This window comes from Capsicum annuum, unplaced genomic scaffold, assembly GCF_002878395.1.
Source record: "Capsicum annuum cultivar UCD-10X-F1 unplaced genomic scaffold, UCD10Xv1.1 ctg4989, whole genome shotgun sequence".
Classification (NCBI taxonomy): Eukaryota; Viridiplantae; Streptophyta; class Magnoliopsida; order Solanales; family Solanaceae; genus Capsicum; species Capsicum annuum.
In genome coordinates this window covers 48,449-54,504 of record NW_025857715.1, presented here as the reverse complement: position 1 = coordinate 54,504, position 6,056 = coordinate 48,449, and positions in this window count along the sequence as shown.

Below are 6,056 nucleotides of genomic sequence, written 5' to 3'. Positions count from 1 at the left end.
AGCCTCTAAATTTTGTCAATCCGCTAGAGCATACGTACGATTCTGAACTCCACTAGAACCAGTTTCTCCTTTATCACCCCTAACACGACCTATAGGTTGTGCACCCCTACCTGAATAAGGTACTGATGATGATGATGCAACGGTTGATCCAGTAAGTAGTGCCATACCACCTATGCCCCTTTGTGAGCATGCTCTCATTATATGCCCCACTATACTACACCAAAAGCAAGTATTTGTCCTGAACCGATATGCACCTAAATGAATCTTTCCACATTGTTTGCATGGCTGTTGAGGAGGTCTTAATTGGCTTATACTTCCTTGCCATTGATACCCCACTATTCGTAAACTCTAACTCTCACTTCTTTGCCTAAATTGATTACCTTTGGACCCTTGAAACTGTGGTGGAGCACTAGCTGCAGAATAAGAAGATAATGGCCTAGGTGTTCTATTAGAAAACCGAGGCATAAAATCTCCTTAGGATGCCATAAACTGCCCCGTAGAATTGGCCCTCTTGGAATATCCTCTTTCCAATTCTTGTGCTCTTTTCTTTAGCCTCTGATACTAAATTTTTGTGCAAAAACTTGTATCCTTGCTATGTCCATGTCTTTGTTCAAAAAAGCAATAGTACAATCTCTAACCAAATATGGATCCAACCTATCCACATATCGATTAACTCTATCATCCATAGTAGCTACAACATTAGGAGCATACTTAGACAAGGAGTTAAATCGGAGGCTGTACTCCCTCATGCTCATATTCCCCTAGCGAAGATTTAAGAACTGATCTGCACGGGCCTGTTGAATATCAAATGGAAGGTAATGATCAAGAAATGCCTCTTTGAACCCTTTCCAAGTAGCTAAAGGTGCATTGCTACCTCTAGAACGTTTCCAATCTTCGTACCAAAATATAGCCTCCTCTTTGAATCTATATGTTGCTAACTCAACTGTCTCTTTACCTGATATATGCATAACATCTAGAGCCCTTTGGATTTGATCAATGAAGTCTTGTGGTTCTTCATTAATATCTAATCCGGTGAAGGTGGGAGGATGCAATTTAAGAAAGTCTTACATCCAAAGGCTAGCTGCCCTATCTGCACCACTAGAACCTGTAGTAGGAATGGCTTGCCCTTGAGCTTGTCCAGCAACTATACGATCCAAAAGTTGCACCACATTTCTAAGATCTTGATCAGTAGAATTAATAGGTGGCTCTGAGGATGTGGTTCTTCTCCTTCTTAGCTCTTCTGGAGTGGAAGAAGTTTCTGATACATACTCAACTTCAGCCTCACTTTGATTAGCTTGTATAGGTGGTGACTTTCTAGTCCCTTCTCCGGCAGCCACATTTACTCGCTTATTTGTATTCTTACTCCTTCTTGTAACTGGTATCCTTACTATAATAAAAGAAACAAAGAGATTCAATGGTTAAATATGACTTCATCTACAATATGGGCTTTATTGCACGATCTAAGATAAGAAGTAAAAAGAGACAACCCCTAAATGTCCCATAGCCTCCTATTTATAGATGTGGTGCACAACACACCCATAAATAAGAATCTATGTAGACACGGCTTTGTAGACTCCCTAGGATCACCCGCTCTGATACCACTTTTGTCATGCCTCAAATCCTATTGGGCCAGACAGGCACTCGTAGCCGTAAAGGCCCGAGAGAACCAACCCATAACCTTGGAATTCACATGCATACAACTATAATAGGCAAAGGTTTTGCCATCTACGGTATAATGCCTTAATAAAATAAATATAAATGACAAACCCTAAAACCGTATACATAATAGACTTGGCCGTTGGGACCATAACATCTACAAGATAACACACTACCATGCTTAACTTTACATTGGTATACCAAGCCTCTAAAGGATAAATAGAACTTAGCTAAGGATGGGAAAAACCCCCACCATACTATAACTTTTATACAATACCAAAAATATATAGAACTGACTCGGAAATCCCCAAAGCAAACTGGAGCTCACCAATAGCAGATGGATAACTTGGGATCCTATAGAGGAGGCGTGTTTATCGAAGCACCTGTACCTGTAGCATGAAATATAGGTCCCTCATAAGGGAAGTCATTATGAAAATATGTACTGAGTATGCAAGGTGGAAAAGAAACAATACAAGATACAAAGGTTCAATAAAAATCTGGAGCAAGTGTAAAAATAGTGCTAGATACCACCTTTACATTTACTTGTGGAACAGGGTACATTACATTTATTTCCTTCTTTTACCTTCTTACTTCATTATCTTTGTAATCCATATGATATGAATGACCAGCTGATCAGTGGTAAATAACAAATCAGGATCGGCCCATGCTAGGCTTATGCCCCTGAGCTGCCACCTGTAAATAAATATTGGGATCGACCCAAGCTAGGCTTATGCCCCTGATCTTCAACCCACATATAAAGTATTGGGATCGTCCCATGCTAGGCTTATGCCCCTAAGCTGCCATCCGTTTTATAGATTTCCATTACTTAGTTTAATTAGCCTTTGAGATTGTTACTTCGGTGGTCATAACATTATGGTACCTTGACCGGGTGAAGTAGGGATGTTCTGCGACCTTATATCAACACGGAGTAGTTTCTACTATCTATTAAGTAAAACAACTGAAAGGTAGATGTGTTAGTTTCCGTATGTGATAAGTAATGCAAAATATTTGACAAGAAATAATCACATAGAGTTGTTTGAGTCATAGCCAAATTCATCCATAGGAGTATAGTGGATAAACTTGCCTTTGATCCAAATAAACACTCATTAGCTCATAAGACAATTATATCACACAAAACATTATAATAATGTGTATCCTAAAAAATAGGAATTTAATTTCTGTTCAGTACCCTCCTGGAAAATAAGAATTTACTTTCTATTCAGGACCCTCTTGGAAAATAGGATTTTAATTTCAGTTTAGGACCCTCCTGGAAAATGGGACTTTACTTTCTCTTCAGGACCCTCCTGGAAAATGGGACTTTACTTACTGTTCAGGACCCTACTGCAAAATAGGATTTTACTTTCAGTTCAGGACCCTCCTAAAGAATGGGATTTTACTTTCTGTTCAAAATACTCCTGAGAAATGGGATTTTATTTTACTTTCAATTCAGGACCCTCCTGAAAAATGGAATTTTATTTTACTTTCTATTCATGACCTTCATGAAAAATGAGATTTTATCTTCTGTTCATGAATTTTTTGAAAAATAGGACTATACTTTCTGTTCAGGACCCTCCTGGAAAATTGGACTTTACTATATGTTCAGGATCCTCCTCAAAAAGGGGATTTTACTTTATGTTCAGGACCCTCATAAAAAATGGGATTTTACTTTATGTTCAGGACCCTCCTGAAAAATGAGATTTCACTTTATGTTCAGACTCTCTTGAAATATGGGATTTTACTGTCTTTTTCAGGACCCTCCTAAAAAGTGGGATTTTACTTTATGTTTCGGACCCTCCTGAAAAAATGAGATTTTTACTTTTGTTCAGGACCCTCCTGAAAAATAGGATTTTACCTTATGTTCTGGACCCTCCTAAAAAAATCAAATTTTACCTTCTGTTCAGGACCCTCCTAAAAAATAGGATTGTACCTTATGTTCAGGACCCTCCTGGAAAATGAGAATTTACCTTATGTTCCGGACCCTCCTGAAAAATGAGATTTTACCTTATGTTCAGGACCCTTCTGAAAAATAGGATTTTACCGTATGTTCCCACCTAAAATATGGGAATTTGCTTTATGTTCAGGAACCTCCTAGAAAATGGGAATTACATTCTGTTCAGGACCCACCTGAAAAATAGGAATTTTCTTTTTGTTCAGGACCCTCCTGAAAAATAGGACTTTACTTTCCAACTTTACTTTCAGTTCAGGACCCTCCTAAAAAATGGGATTTTACTTTATGTTCAGGACCCTCCTAAAAAATGGGTCTTTACTTTCTATTCAAGACCCTCCTGAAAAATGGGATTTTACTTTATGTTCAGGACCCTCCTGAAAAATAGGATTTTACTTTATGTTCAGGACCCTCCTAAAATATGGGATTTCACTGTCTTTTTCAGGACCCTCCTAAAAATTAGGATTTTACTGTCTTTTTCAAGACCCTCCTAAAAAATGGGATTTTACTTTATGTTGAACCCTCTTGAGAAAAATGAGATATTTACTTTTGTTCAGAATCCTCCTGAAAAATAGGATTTTACTTTATGTTTAGGACCCTGCTGAAAAATGAGAATTTACTTTATGTTCAGGAACCTCCTGGAAAATGCGAATTTAATTTTTGTTCAGGACCCTCCTGAAAAATAGAAATTTACTTTTTGTTCAGGACCCTCCTGAAAAATGAGACTTCACTTTCTAACTTTACTTTCTGTTCAGGACCCTCCTGAAAAAAGGGATTTTTATCTTATGTTCCGGACTCTCATAAAAAATGAGATTTTACCTTATGTTCAGGAGCGTCCTGTTAAATGGGAATTTACCTTATGTTTAGAACCCTCCTGAAAAATGTGATTTTAACTTATGTTTAGGACCCTCCTGAAAAATGGCAATTTACCTTATGTTCAGATCCCTCCTGAAAAATAGGATTTTACCTGCTGTTCAGCATGCTCTTGAAAAATTAGATTTTACCTTATTTTTAGGACTATTCAAAAAAATAGAAATTTACTTTACATTCAGACCCCTCCTGGAAAATGGGATTTTATCTTATGTTCAGGACACTCCTGAAAAATGGGAATTTAAATTCTGTTCAGGACCCTCCTGGAAAATGGGAATTTACTTTCTGTTCAGGACCCTCTTAGAAAATAGGATTTTAATTTCTATTTAGGACCCTCCTAGAAAATGGGACTTTACTTTATCTTCAGGACCCTCCTGGAAAATGGGACTTTACTTTCTGTTCAGGACCCTACTGAAAAATAGGATTTTACTTTCAGTTCAGGACCCTCCTGAAAAATGGAATTTTATTTTACTTTATATTCAGGCCCTTTATGAAAAATGGGATTTTACCTTATGTTCAGGACCCTTCTGAAAAAATGAGATTTTTACTTTTATTCAGGACCCTCTTCAAAAATGGGATTTTACTTTTGTTCAGGACTCTCTTCAAAAATGGGATTTTACTTTCTGTTCAGGACCCTCCTAAAAAATAGGATTTTACCTTATGTTCAGGACCTCCTGGAAAAATAAGAATTTACCTTATGTTTCGAACCCTCCTGAAAAATGGGATTTTACCTTATGTTTAGGACCCTTCTGAAAAATAGGATTTTACCATATGTGCCGGACCCATCTAAAAAATGGAAATTTACTTTATGTTTAGGAACCTCCTAGAAAATGGGAATTTACTTTCTGTTCAGGACCCTCCTGAAAAATAGGAATTTACTTTTTGTTCAGGACCCTCCTGAAAAATGGGACTTTTCTTTCTGTTTAGGACCCTCCTAAAAAATGAGATTTTTAACTTATGTTCAGGACCCTCATAAAAAATGGCATTTTACCTTATGTTCAGGAGCCTCCTGAAAAATGGGATTTTATCTTATGTTTAGGACCCTCCTGGAAAATTGCAATTTATCTTATGTTCAGGACTCTCCTGAAAAATAAGATTTTACCTTTTGTTCAACACCCTCTTAAAAAATTGGATTTTACCTTATTTTCAGAGCAATCCTAAAAAATAGGAATTTAATTTATGTTCAGAACCCTCCTGGAAAATGGGATTTTACCTTATGTTCAGGTCACTCCTGAAAAATGGGAATTTAATTTCTGTTCAGAACCCTTCTAGAAAATGGGATTTTACTTTCTGTTTAGAACCCTCTAGGAAAATAGGATTTTAATTTCTGTTTAGGACCCTACTGGAAAATGGACTTTACTTTCTCTTTAGGACCCTCCTGGAAAATGGGACTTTACTTTCTCTTCTGGACCCTACTAAAAAATAGGATTTTACTTTCAGGTTAGGACACTCCTGAAGAATGGGATTTTATTTTCTGTTCAAGATGGTCCTGAAAAATGGGATTTTATTTTACTTTCTATTCAGGACCCTCATGAAAAATGGGATTTTATTTTACTTTCTATTCAGGACCTTCATGAAAAATGGG